The following is a 15,087-nucleotide window of genomic DNA, read 5'->3' on the forward strand; positions in this document are numbered from 1 at the left end:
TAACTATTCTTCAGAATACCATCAACTCATAAAATATAATGAAATACATCAAAACTAAGTTCACACTGCAAGCACATACACCTAAACTTGCCAAATCATGGACTGCAAACGGTAGGCGAAGTTTGGCAGCTTTCCTAACATGCTGGAAAGATCTTTGCATTTGTTATGTCGTTGCATAAACGAAATTGTTTTAGCTGTGTCTATAAGGAGAAAAGCTGAAGAGTTGGGGTTAGGGAACGCCAGCAAGAAGCAGTTGTTTCTCCCCTATCTCATACATACGCGATATGGATTGACATCTACCTGTGTAGTTGGAAGGTCTACCCGAAATGTAGTCATGTACAAATCGCATTATACTGGTTATTGCTTCATTTTTGAGAAAGTTGAAAGAATTTATAATCTTTCGACTCATACCGATAACATCACATAAAAATGTTTTGCCAACAACAGCTTGAAGTTGTTTGTTTCTTTCAGTGTGAGGTATCAGCTCCCATGGATTATTAAAATATTTCTGACGCACCTTGTGTAAGGAAGTGGATCTTTACTCTGTACCTTATAAGAAATTGAAAATATTTTTCGAAGGAAATTATGTATTACTCAGCTCATAATCACAAGTAATGTCAAACATTCTTAATAGACATATTCTTATCTATTTGTTACCTAGAATTTACTTCCAGCAATATGTAAGTTAAGTTGCGTTTTGCTGCTGATATTTTCGTTAACCCATATAAAAGTAAGGAACGAGACTGATAGAGTGAAGACAACCAAAGTCAAAGTTTAGTCGGTATGCTAAATCAAAAAATCTCAGCTATGCCACGCGTGCTCAAGAACATACGAAGGCAAATACTTCTACGTTATAGATAACCGAAACAAATCCTCTGAGAAGCAACATATGAAATAATATTCTCCAGTAACGTGTGAAAGCGAGTTCCGACTTACCAGATTGAAAGTCACTTACTTGAATTCTTGTGTACTTCATAGTAATTCGCCTTTGGTCTTCAATAAGCCAGAGATGAGTGATTACACTTGATCTGTCGTCGCCATCCATTGACTTCCTTCCACTCTCAAAAAGGCCACGTGGAACCGTAGAACTATGAGTCTACGCTACTGTGTTATGCAGACTTGAATTAGTTAAGATATTGCACTCCATGTCATTTGTACCACTGTTTTCATTCTATAACACGGACGAAGCGTCACTCGCCGCACAGACTTCTTCGTGCTGTCGCTATGCGACGGAACAACAAAGGAAACTTCTCTACGATGCCCGTATCTAAAACGATTATTCATCAGCGATTTTACATAATAGGCCCTTCGTAAGTCACGTGATTCTTTGTTTAAAGAAGCTGCATCACTCACGAGCCACCGCAGGCAGCTGACTGAACGACTTGTATGCCGGAAATACCGATAGTGACCAATATACTGCAGCTCTGAAGCGATGGGAAAAGCAAAAGGGAATGAGAAACGTGGACAAGCGTTTAACATCCTGTCCTGAGCAGATGATCGTACAAGGAGAATAAGCTTTACATAAACAGCACACACTGATGTGTAAAATTTAGGGACGAAAGTAACTTTCGCATGATGTATCGCTGCCAGTTAACAATGTTCGATGAAACTTGAACCACGCATACAAAGAACTTATACAGTGGTACAGAAGGTTACTGAAAGAAATACATAAAGGGACGAACAGAAACTGCCCTTTTCTTCAAAGACAATAGTTGCACGAAACTGCACTTTTCTTCAAAGACAATAGTTGCTCTTAAGTCAGGCGATTCACGATGGTCCCTTAGGCAAAACGAGAGACGGGTCATGATTCTTAAATCTCTCTCAGGTTCACATCGTCGTTCACCTGGTACCTCGATTTTGTTCGTGGTCTTCCAATATATCATCATCTAGATTCTGTCGCCGGCCGCGGTGGTCTAGCGGTTCTAGGTGCGCAGTCCGGAACCGCGCGACTGCTACGGTCGCAGGTTCGAATCCTGCCTCGGGCATGGATGTGTGTGATGTTCTTAGGTTAGTTAGGTTTAAGTAGTTCTAAGTTCTAGGGGACTAATGACCTCAGATGTTAAGTCCCATAGTGCTCAGAGCCATTTGAACCATTTTTAGATTCTGTCCATTCAAGAGCTCTTCTTGGTAGTCTTCCTTTTTCCATTCTTTTACCGTGGCCGAAACATTTCTGCCTATTTCTCTCCAAAGTTTCTTTTAGTGGATGATCTGAAACATGTTTTCTATTGTTTAATTTCTTATCTTGTTCCTTCTCGTCTTCTCGTAAAAAACTGCATCTCTCTGGCTTGTGCTATCTCAGATATTTCTTTGCCAAGGTCCAACATTCTGATCCATAGGTCAGAACTAGTAAATATTACGATTTGTGTATCTCGATCTTTGCATTGGCAGTCATTTTCCAGTTCTTAATTATGTCCGATACACAACAATAGAATTTTGACTAAACTTTTATCTCCTCCTAAATTTATTCCTTCATGCTTCCTTTTCTGGCTAGCTTACTTCCTACACATTTGAAAGCATTTACTTCTTTAATACTTTTTCCGTTACAACTTATATCTTTAATGTTTTCATTTTCCCCGCCTATTTTTATTATCACTTATCTCATTTCCGTACCTGCTTCTTTAGTTACTCTTTGACAGGTATTTAAATGTCCTTACAATTTCCGCCCATCACATAGATTGCACTTGCTATCATTTTCTTATCATCTGCTGCTGACCATTGGGGAATTTTTCCTTATGACGTTGTTTATGTCTACACTCAGGAGCACTGGTGAGTCTACATTTTATTGACGAGCTCCTCTATCTGGCCTAAAAATTCTGATTGTTTTGCCATCTATTATAATATTATGGAGGTATTTATTACAGATATTCCTGATTATGAACTACATTTTTTCTGACATATCCAGTCTATTCATAGCTTGCCGTATCTCTTCTCTGCCTGTAGTAACCTTCTTGTACTGGATGTCCAAGATAAAAGAGGCCCTGTATTATACTGAACATGACATTTGAAGCTATCTGAGTGTTGTTATTTCTTAACGCTAGGACATAACTCCAGCGGGGTCACGTGATGACACGTGGAGTCTGGTTCAAATGGTTCAAATGGCTCTGAACACTATGGGACTCAACATCTGAGGTCATCAGTCCCCTAGAACTTAGAACTACTTAAACCTAACTAACCTAAGGACACCACACACATCCATGCCCGAGGCAGGATTCGAACCTGCGACCATAGCAGTCACGCGGTTCCGGACTGAAGCGCCTAGAACCTCACGGCCACAGCGGCCGGCCACGTGAAGTCTAGCGGCGATATAGTGATCAGTGCTGCGTTATCAGTAGTCAGTTTGAAGTCTGTCGTGGCTACATTTCTGCAGAATGCCTTTTTCAGAGGAACAAAGAGTACAACGAAGAACCAGTCGAAAGTTGAAAATTTTACTTTCTTTATTCACTCGATGGCTAATTTCTGGCCGAGACCCATTTTCATCGTAGCATAGTCATGAATGGTATTTTCGAAGATGTGAAAACCATGTCAAAAAGGTGGAACGAACAGTTACAGCGCATACAGATATCTGCATGCGCTGTAACAGACATGGTTTTCACATTTTCGGAAATACCATTTATGACTGTTTTACGATGCTCTGAAGATGGGTCTCGGCCCGAAACTAGTTATCGAGAAAATAATAAAATAAAATTAGCGGCTTTCGACTGGTTTTTCGTTGTTTTGGTTAAAAGAATTTGCTGACCCACAGCTACTACAGCATTCTGGAAGTTCGCGAACAAAGAGCGTTTAATGTTGAAACTTTTTCTGGATGTAAATAGTTTAAAACGTTAAATGAAAGGTTCACGTTAAAGTATCCAGAAACAGCTGCTCCTGCAAAAAGTGCTGTGCAGAAATCGATCACTAATTTTAGAGCAACAGATTCAGTCGCTAGCGCCAAAAGTAACCGTTTAAAGAAAGTGTGCTCCCCGGAAAATATTGAACATGTTCATGAGACTGTGGTAAGAAGTCCACGGAAATCAACTATACGTCTATTCTCGCAGCTAAACATCAAACGAAAGTAGTGCCAGAAATGTCGAAGCCGTTATATAGGCGAGCAGACAGAGTAACCTACAGATCACGCACAACGAAAACACTACTGCGAATTGATACTCACGCATGTCGCTGATTGTTACCTGGATCTTAATCTTTACTTCAATTCAGACGAAGCATGGTTTCACCTTAGCGGCTTTGGGAACTCTTAAAAAAAAAGTGCCATGGGCTAAAAGTCAATCCCAGGGAATGCTTTGAAGTGTCTCCGCACGCTTTGAAAGTAGCTGACAGGTGTGCAGGTTCAAACCAACGGATTGTAGGCCGAATGTTCTTTAACAACTCCGTAAATTCCCAGGTGTTTGTGACGGAATTGTCGCAACCGTTTATAGCGCAGCTAACGGAGGAAGAACGAGAGTATCCGTTTTTTCAGCAAAATGGTGCAAGGCACATACTTTATCATTTTCAAGGTCATACGTCCTCCAAGCTTTCGGAGAAGAATGTACAGTTCTTTCAACTTTATGGCCTCCCGGATCGCCCTATCTGTCTACCTATGAATTTTATCTATGGGGTAATTTAAAGGTTAAAGTCTGCAGTAAAAAGCCGCATACAACTGAAGAGTTGAAATTAAATACTCGCAATACGATTGCGAAAATCGCACCAAATGAACTGGTAAATGTTTCCAGAAACATGTTGAGACGTGCGAAGTTGAATATCGAATTTTATGGTGAACTTTTTCAGCATCTCCTGTGAACTATTGACCTACTGAATGTTCAGTACGTTGATTTTCATAATAATAATACACTGCTGGCCACTAAAATTGCTACACGAAGAAGAAATGCAGATGATAAGCGGCTATTTATTAGACAAATATTTTATACTAGAACTGATTTGTGATTACATTTTCACGCAATTTGGGTGCATAGATCCTGAGAAATCAGTACCCAGAACAATCACCTCTGGCCGTAATAACGGCCTTGATACGCCTGCGCATTAAGTCAAACAGAGCTTGGATGGCGTGTACATGTACAGCTGCCCATGCAGCTTCAACACGATACCACAGTTCATCAAGAGTAGTGACTGGCGTATTGTGATGAGCCAGTTGCTCGGCCACCATTGACCAGACGTTTTCAATTGGTGAGAGATCTGGAGAACGTGCTGGCCAGGGCAGCAGTCGAACATTTTCTGTATCCAGAAAGGCCCGAACAGGACCTGCAACATGCGGTCGTGCATTATCCTGCTGAAATGTAGGGTTTCGCAGGGATCGAATGAAGGGTAGAGCCACGGGTCATAACACATCTCTCATGTAACGTCCACTGTTCAAAGTGCCGTCAGTGCGAACAAGAGGTGACCGAGTCGTGTAACCAATGGCACCCCATACCATCACGCCGGGTGATACGCCAGTATGGCGAAGACGAATACACGCTTCCAATATGCCTTCACCGCGATGTCGCCAAACACGGATGCGACCATCATGATGCTGTAAACAGAACCTGGATTCATCCGAAAAATGACGTTTTGCCATTCGTGCACCCAGGTTCGTCGATGAGTACACCATCGCAGGCGCTCCTGTCTGTAAGGCAGCGTCAAGGGTAACTGCAGCCATGGTCTCCAAACGTTGCTGCAAACATCGGCGAACTGTTCGTGTAGATGGTTTTTGTCTTGCAAACGTCCCCATCAGTTGGCCCAGGGATCGAGACGTGGCTGCACGATCCGTTACAGCCATGCGGATAAGATGCCTGTCATCTCGACTGCTAGTGATACGAGGCCGTTGGGATCCAGCACGGCGCTCCGTGTTACCCTCTTGAACCCACCGATACCATATTCTGCTAACAGTCATTGGATCTCGACCAACGCGAGCAGAAATGCCGCGATACGATAAACCGCAATCGCGATAGGCTACAATCCGACTTTTATCAAAGTCGGAAACGTGATGGTAAGCATTTCTCCTCCTTCCACGAGGCATCACAACAACGTTTCACCAGGCAACGCCGGTCAACTGCTGTTTGTGTATGAGAAATCGGTTGGAAACTTTCCTCATGTCAGCACGTTGTAGGTGTCGCCACCGGCGCCAAACTTGCGTGAATGCTCTGAAAAGCTAATCATTTGCATATCACAGCATCTTCTTCCTGTCGGTTAAATTTCGCGTCTGTAGCACGTGATCTTTGTGATATAGAAATTTTAATAGCCAGTAGTGTAATTTACTGCTCTGTGTTTGATACTTGTAATAAACGACTGCATTTTCTCTACGTTGTTTCTACGATGTGTTTCCCAAACTGGCATTTATTTTCTTTTTCGTACTGCTTTAGGAAATTCATCTCCAGGCATTCAGGTTCAGATTCTAAAAGCACGAAGAAGACGGACGAGTGCCAGTACGTAAGGTCGTCTGGTTAAAAATTAAAGAAAGAAAAAACAGAAAGAAGACGTAGACTGCACGTCGAGCTGTAAGCTGCGAGTGACGCGCCCAGAGAGCTGACTGACTAAGAGGGCCCCAGGGCGAGGGCCGTATTGTGGCTGGCGACCGTGCCAGGATTGGCACAGCTGCGCCGACGTCACGGTCCGCGACGCAAGCACAAACATGGCGGCGACAAACCTGTTATTAATTATCATTCCGCGCGCGCTCCTGCGCTTCCCTCCCATTCTGATCGAGCTCCCTCCACCTCGCTGGCTGCGAGATCGGATGCAGGCAAACTACCCGGCCGGCGGCCCCTAAGTAATTCGTACCTTGGAAATGGTTAAACGGCAGTGACAGCGGCGCTCATATATCTCCGCGCGTAATGGGTCCTCGCCAAAAGCGGACGGCAGCCCCCGGCAATGAAAGGCGTCATCTCTCTAAGTGGCCCGCCTGTAGCGAATTACCGGGGGCAGCGACGCGCTCCGGGCGGACTCGTTGGCCGCGTCCGGGCAGTTTAGGAGAGGGTGGGGAGAGGGAGGAAGAGGAGAAGGGTGAGAGGGATTTGGTGGGGGTCTATTATTACGCCCGAAACGGCTCGCTAGCATCATTTATACGGCACTGCACCACGCTCGAGTGCTAATGCAATGTCATTTATAACAGGACGTCATTCCCACGTCGCTCACACAGTAATGTTTACCAAATTCTGGCAGTAAATGGAAAAAGAAGGACTGCTTTTTTGCAATATAGTTGAGAAGTAATGGGAAGATGACCCTTCTCGATGAAGAATATTTATGTTTGTACTGAGTCATGTTGATTGTTTGTGACCTACAACTGGCATCAGTAATATGTTGCATAAAACTCAATTCATCCCGTCCAGTTGGTACACAACAGTGTGACACAGAGGGGTTGAAAATGTTCAAATGTGTATGCATTCCTAAGTGACGAGACCGCGTAGGTCATTGGTCCCTAGACATACACCTACTTTAAACTAACTTAAACTAACCTATGCTGAGAACAACACACACAACAATGCCCAAGGGAGGACTCGAACCTCCGGCGGGAATGGACGCGCAGTCCGCGACGTGACGTTCAGAAGTGATGACACTTTCTGCAGGAACTGCCATCATTTTGCAGGGCAATGCTCAAGCAATTACAGTGCAAGCCGTTACTTATTTGTTTGACTGAGGGGGCTGCTAAGTGCTATACCACCTCCTGCACTCCCCTTACTTAAGCCCTCGTGAGTTCAACTCGATGTCTAAACTGAAGGAAACACTTCACCACATTCGCTCCAAAACTGCTACAAATTCGTCGGGTAATAGACCGCGCCACTTGAACTGTCAACACAACTGGCACTGTTAAGATATAACCTGCGACTTCCACATCGCTGACAACGGGTTATACACGATGCTGGTGACTACTTTGAAGGTCAGTAAAACTTTGAAACACGTATCTATTTTCTACGAGCTGTAAATAAATAGTTGCCACTATTAAAGTTCCAACCCTCATACTTCTGAACCACTACGTTCAATATTAAAATTTCGACAATATGCAATATTTATTTTGACCACTGTGTTGATACTCCATCTAGTGGCATGGTGAAGACAAAAACTCATCATACTACAGTAAAGAATTCATTATCATACCCTTGTGAGTGTTTAACATCATATAGAGCAGCACATCTTTCCTTCGAGATAACTAATGGATGCAAAGTAAAACATTACACGAAAGAACGCCATTTGTGTCGAGTTAGAGTTCACAGAAATTGCTTTTCTGTAGAATAATGTAACTATACGACCCAGACACGTTTGTTTCTAACAAAATAACCGGTTTCGGCAGACAACAGTGACAATGTGAGACAGAATCGCGACCTGCGTTTTGTGATCCGATGAAGGCCGATGTTGACCGAAACCGATTACTCCGTTAGAAATAAATGTGAGTGTTCCTAAAAGATTTCAAGAGTCAAAAATGCTGAAGCTCTTTAAAATTATTTCTTTTCATCGCTATAAAAAAGGTACGATTTTTTGATTAATTTATATAAGACGGCTATTTTTTTCGACCTCCGACGGGTCACGAAATGGAAATCACAGCGAAAATTTTTTTTTAAATTTACAACAATTAGCTACATCTTTCAGCTACTGCTGTACACAGTCACCGCTCCGAACTGAGAGACTGGGTACAAACTTTTCAATTATCCTCGTCCCAGAAGGCAGCCGCCTGTGATTACCACCAATTCTGCATGCTGCTACGCAGCTCCGTGCCCGTTCGAAACTCTTTTTCCCAAAGCCAGCGGTTCATATAAGGAAGAGATGAAAATCAGTGGAAGGCGAGGCAAGGCTGCATGGTGCGTCATCAAACACTTCCAATTGTAACGCTACGCTCATTTAAGCGAGCTAAGGAGAGCTGAATTGACTTAACTGGGCAGAGTACGAGTCGGTGGGATGAGGACGTCAGGCCGTCGATCCAGGCGAGCAAGATGCAATGGCGTCAGCAATTCGCTCTATGGGGAATTTGGACGATCTGTCTATCGCTTGGCCAGCTATGCTCCCAGCCATGGTAGGCTTTGAGACAAACTGAAAGATGGCTTCTTACTGCTCTTTGAGAGTCTATAATTTTGTAACGTTCTTTTAAAAAGAAAACTTTACGATTACGTTGAATGAATGTCTGATCCGTGGAAAGGATACTAAACACGAATTATCGTGTAGCGTGTTGTAACTGGCAAGTGGTGTGCTTACTCTGTGTTATTGTTATCAAAACTTTATACGAACTGATTGGGCAATGCAGCTCCAAGTACCAATAAAGAAATACAGTCACTGCAAAATATATTCAGCCTCTTGGGCATTGAATCCTCTGACCCTGTACAAAACTGGCAACTTTGGTCCCTGTGCACATAACAACAAATTAAATTGTCTTACCTCTGAAGCAGCAACGGTGGAGAGCAATATATTTGGTCTCTCATTAAAAAAAAAAAAAATTATGAATGCTAGCTACAAGCTCAGGAGTGTGCAATGCTGGCCATAATACTTGAAGTGCACACGAAATTCTTTTGATGATAAACGAGAACATTTAAGAAAATCCAACTTCTTTGAAAAATGTATGACATGGACAGGGAGGAGGTACTGGGTGTGGTGAATTACTAACACTGTTTTTTTTAATTATAATGCAAGTTAAGTTTGCTTTTCAAAAACATTTGACAACTGAAGCTAGACTGGTCAAAAACAGAATATATCAAATTTACCAATTGACCCATAAACAATGAGATCATATCTGCAAGTATTATCTATCCTCACCATTCCCGAATAAATGCAAATCATCAAATTACATATATCTGTTAATAAATCTTAGAAGCATTACAAAACTTTACGTACAATCTGGGGTTACTCAACAAATAAAAATTATCAGCCAACTTATCTATAGTAACGCACTGGCAAAAGGAAAATAATAATTATTTAACATCTTTACCTTGCTTGCATGAACACTCCTGCTTCCATGTTCTCGTAATTCCTACAGTAAACGAACACTTGGTGGCTTCACAGAGCACACTACAAAAACTGCCTACACCATCGTCTTTCTCTCACAGACAGCTACCTACAACTGTACGTCCATCGCTCTCTTACTTCAACACTACACTCTCAGACCGGAAGCAGTATCTTTGGCTCTGCGGTCGAGCGCAGTCAGCGATCCGCATTATAGAGCCTATGAGAGACATACATAGTTTATAAAATCATATACTAGTTTCATTTGAGTTTACACTAACACTATCGAATTCTGGTGCACATACGAGTATGTCCCAGTAGACTCATACATCGTTTATAATATACTGGTTTCACTTTTAAAAGAAGTGGTTCAAAAGGCTCTGAGCACTACGGGACTTAACTTCTGAGGTCATCAGTCCCCTAGAACTTAGAACTACTTAAACCTAACTAACCTAAGGACACCACACACATCCATGCCCGAGGCAGGTTTCGAACCTGCGACCGTAGCGGTCGCGCGGTTCCAGACTGTAGCGCCAAGAACCGCTCGGGCACTCCGGCCGGCGTTTCACTTTAGTTTACATTAATATTATTATCGTATTCGGGTACCACGTACAAGTGTGTCCCAGTAGACTACTTTCAATTTACAGTTAAGTATTAAAGCAAATTAAAATAGGTTGGTGACTCCATAAAAATATGGTGCATCCAACGACACAACAATATTTCATTACCCTTAAAACTTCAAAAGTTAATATTTTGTAGTGAATAAACATTTTCACAATGAATTAAAAACTTTTACCGCTTCATGAAATTTCAACAAACGATATCTCAGATGGTAGCATTGCTCTGTAGAAATCATCCCTGAAAGATACGTATCTAAATCTAAACACATCAAAAAAAGTTCTGCATCACCTCCGTTCCGAGAGTTCCGGAACCTGGACAGAAAACTGGAATACAGATCAACATTAACATCATTTCCGCCATTTTTATTACTCACGAAAACCACCCATCGCATGTTGTCCCACCATACAGCGACAGCCCCAGTAGCACGTACTCTTGCATTGATGCATTCCTGTATTCGTCGTGGCATACTATCGATAAGTTCATCAAGGCACTGTTTGTCCAGATGGTACCACTCCTCAATCGCGATTCGGCGTAGATTCAGAGTTTTTGGTGTGTCACGTCATCCATAAACAGCCCTTTTTCAGTCTATCCCAGGCATGTTCCATAGGTTTCATGTCTGGAGAACACGCTGGCCACTCTAGTCAAGCGATGTCGGGATCCCGAAGAAAGTCATTCACAAGATGTGTACGATGGGGGCGCGAATCGTCGTCCATGAAGACGAATGCCTCGCCAATATGCTGCGAATGTGGTTGCACTATCGATCGAAGGATGGCATTCACGTATCGTACAGCCGTTACGGCGCCTTCCAAGACCACCTGCTGCGTACGTCGGCCCCACATAACGCCACCCCAAAACAGCAGGGAACCTCCACCTTGCTGCACTCGCTGGACAGTGTGTCTAAGACGTTCAGCCTGACCGGTTTGCCTTAAAACACTTCTCCGACGATTGTCTGGTTGAAGGCATATGCAACATTCATCGGTGAAGAGAACATGATGCTAATCCTGAGCGGTCGATTCGGCTTGCTGTTTGGCCCATCTATACTGCGCTGCATGGTGTCGCGGTTGCAAAGATAGACCTCACCATGGACGTCGGGAGTGAAGCTGCGCATCATGCAGTCTATTGCGCACAGTTTGAGTCGTAACACGACGTCATGGAGCTGCACGAAAAGCATTATTCAACACGGTGGCGTTGCTGTCAGGGTTCTTCCGAGCCATAATCCGTAGGTAGCGGACATCCACTGCAGTAGTAGCCCAAGGGCGGCCTGAGCGACGCACGTCATTGACAGTTCCTGTCTCTCTGTATCTCCTCCATGTCCGAACAACATCGCTTTGGTTCATTCCGAGAGGCCTGTGCACTTCTCTTGTTGAAAGCCCTTCTTGGCACAAAGTAACAATGCGGACGCGATCGAACCGCATGGTTGAACTACAGACAACATGAGCCGTGTTCCTCCTATCTGGTGGAATGACTGGAACTGATCGGCTATTGGATCCCCTCCGTCTAACAGGCGCTGCTTATGCGTGGATGTTTACATCTTCGGGCGGGTTTAGCGACATCTCTAAACAGTCAAAGGGACTGTGTCTGTGATACAATATGCACAGTCAACGTCTATCTACAGGAGTTTTGGGAACCAGGTTGATGCAAAACTTTTTTAATGTGTATATTTTATTTCTTGATTTATTACATCTTTTACATCTTTTTTATTATGCAAATGAATTCACTGTCAGTATCTCATATTTTGTGATGTTTGAGTTTTATTTAATAAACAGTTTACAATTTTAACAGTAACTTTCTTTAAATGTTTGTTGCAAGTGCTATTAAAAACAGCGCCAATTTAAAAGTAGTCAGTCGGATTTCTTAGCTGACACCACAATTGAAAAGAGGACCAAAAGACACTTCTGTCAGGAAGGCATAAATAATTGTTCCAACAATATTTAAGGACAATTTGCTGTCATTTATTGTGAACTCACCTGTGCAAGAATGCTAGATGGCTTATATATTAACTAACTATTACTTATATTTATTGCAAATGATCCAAGTGCAACCAAATGCTTATGACATTTCTTTGTTCAAATATTGTTGTAGTAGTTAAGTGCGGGAAATGGTTACGTGAATTCTTCTGCAGTGTTAAATACGGTTCCTTCGCAAGTGAGATTCATTCGAAGAAATGTCACTGTGGCAAAACTACCTTTCACGCGATGCTCGTGCTGTTCGGAATTTCTATGTCTCGAATGTTTCTACGATAGCTATAATCCAAGGCAATGGACCAAATCTTCATGAAGAATAAACAAGAAAAAAATATAAGAATTAATATAAGAAATGATGTAAGAATTAAATACAAGAACATAGGAATTTAAAACGATCATAGCCCCTGAAAATATCATACGCACCGTATTACATAGTAAATGTACGACACTTCTTGTGAAACCCAGTTGTAATTTTACTATTAATATAATGCCCCTGTATACCCTAACTTGATAAGAAATATTGCTGTAATAACCTTCTATGGACATGGGTACATAATGAAAAATAAATAACTAAATAAAATAAAATACATACAATCAATGATCGGGTTTCGGACGCGGGGCGCAAAAGTTGAGGCGTAGCGCCGTATACCGGTCCTGCCTTGGAGGTGGTTAAGTGGGAAATGTGTCTCAGAGCTGGATAGTGACAGATGGCGACGCGAGACTGGGCGCGCACGTGGTTTATGTATCAGCCGATAGAGGACAATATTCGATAGGGGGACTGTGATTTTAGTTTCGATTGTGCCCGCTAGAGTGCACTAAAGTAATAGAATGTTTTTCATAAAGTGTTCTAGTATTTTCATAAAGTGTTATTATGCCTTTTGTGTATGTAAAATGTTATAAATGTGTTTTAGCAGTATGATTGATGCGTGAGTGTGGTTTAAGGTTAATATGAAGATATTTGTTTAACGAGTTATGTTGTAGGATTTAGTGTGGGAACATTTCGAAGAAGTATGGGTATGGATAAAGGAGATTTTTGTAGAATAGATTTGTAAAATAAATTTATGGCAAAGGGAAAGTTAATTCAGGTATAAATAACAGTATTAAATAACTTTGTGCATAAGCAAAACTTCAGCATATTAGATAATTACGTCGGTAAAAAGTGCAGTCGTTAGGTTTACTATTTTGCGAATGGTTATTGATGAAAAGCGCGGATTGACGCGGGAGAATGTTGTTTTGCTATTGGCTGTTGAGTAAACTGACCAATGGTAAAGCAATATTCTTCGCGCGCCTTTGTCTGCTGGTAGAGAAGACTTGGAGTATTCTAGGGAAGAGTGGGAGCCTAGCCATGAAACAGTTCGGACGTATGTAGTAGTAGTTCCGATGGAAATGATAAGTTGCCGGACCTAGTAGTGTTTCATACATCAAAAGTGTGGTAAAGTGACGGCATAATTATTCCGATGGGTGTGTAGAAATTTCGGAATTTTTAAGTGGATTTTGTTACGAGAAAAGACATATATTGCGCGTGGCGTATTGAGCAGGTCCGTGGCTAAAAACTGTGACTGCATTTGGTACCGACAGACTTAATATTTAGCGAGCATTCTCAATGAAAAACAATCAGTATTTTTTTTAGCTATTACGCTTTCGGGAAATGCTACACCGTAAACTTGCTAACGTGAGTGAAAGGGATTGTGAGTGACTGTGTTAAGACTAGCACGGGCTTGGCAGTGATACTTGCTCACCTAAGTTTCACAATATATTAATTGAGGACAAAATTTCCAACCTTTCATTTCGTGTGAAAACTTTCTCCCGAAACGTAGATTAGTGACTTTAATTCAGCCTGGTTCACGTCAAAGTACAGCAGGTTTCGCTCGGCTTCCCTTCTGATGATATGCTGAGACAATGTTCACAGGTAGGTGCAGGTTCGTCGTAAAGGGATGGAAAGAACCGCGCCGCCGCAAAGTGACAGGTCGCGACGCTAGTCACTGTGCCTCCACCTCAGCTGAGGCTAGCGCACCAAAAAGGCATCTAAAATATATTGGAATCTGACCGTTTTTTTCTCAGAAACGGTCGAGTATACGTATATGGACAAGACGAGACGCTTGTTCGCTTATTTTGACTCATTTTCCACTGAGCAAAGTTTCAGGTAAATCGGGATATGGCACTTGCCGTGTTCGCCTCGTAAGTGATACTTAAAAATTTATGAGTATCTCTCGTACTTCTACTTTTGTTCGGTCAGCAGGAGTCGGTGGGATGTTCCGGAGAGACTGGCGACCACTGAGCGGCTCTCTGCGCTCCTCTCCCTTCCACTGCCAGCCACCTTGCCTTTAGGTTGACGGGCAGCCTTCGTGGTACCAGCCACCGAACGCCCCAAGCGGAGACAGCCCGTCGGCGCGCGAACATTTTGTTCGTCTCACGGGCGAGGCTGCACACATCAAAGCGGTGAGCAGGCAACACGAAGAAGCGGCGGCGAAACGGGCACGTGTCGCCGCCAGTAACTCAGTTCAGAGACCGGCTTTACTTATAGGTCGACGTTGGAGGCAGTTCCATCTGCAAGCGTTCCGCCGCGCTGTGGGGTGAGACAACACTGCTTCATATGTTTTTTCCCCTACGAGAA

The sequence above is a fragment of the Schistocerca serialis genome, chromosome 4 (genome assembly GCF_023864345.2).
Source record: "Schistocerca serialis cubense isolate TAMUIC-IGC-003099 chromosome 4, iqSchSeri2.2, whole genome shotgun sequence".
Taxonomy (NCBI): Eukaryota; Metazoa; Arthropoda; class Insecta; order Orthoptera; family Acrididae; genus Schistocerca; species Schistocerca serialis.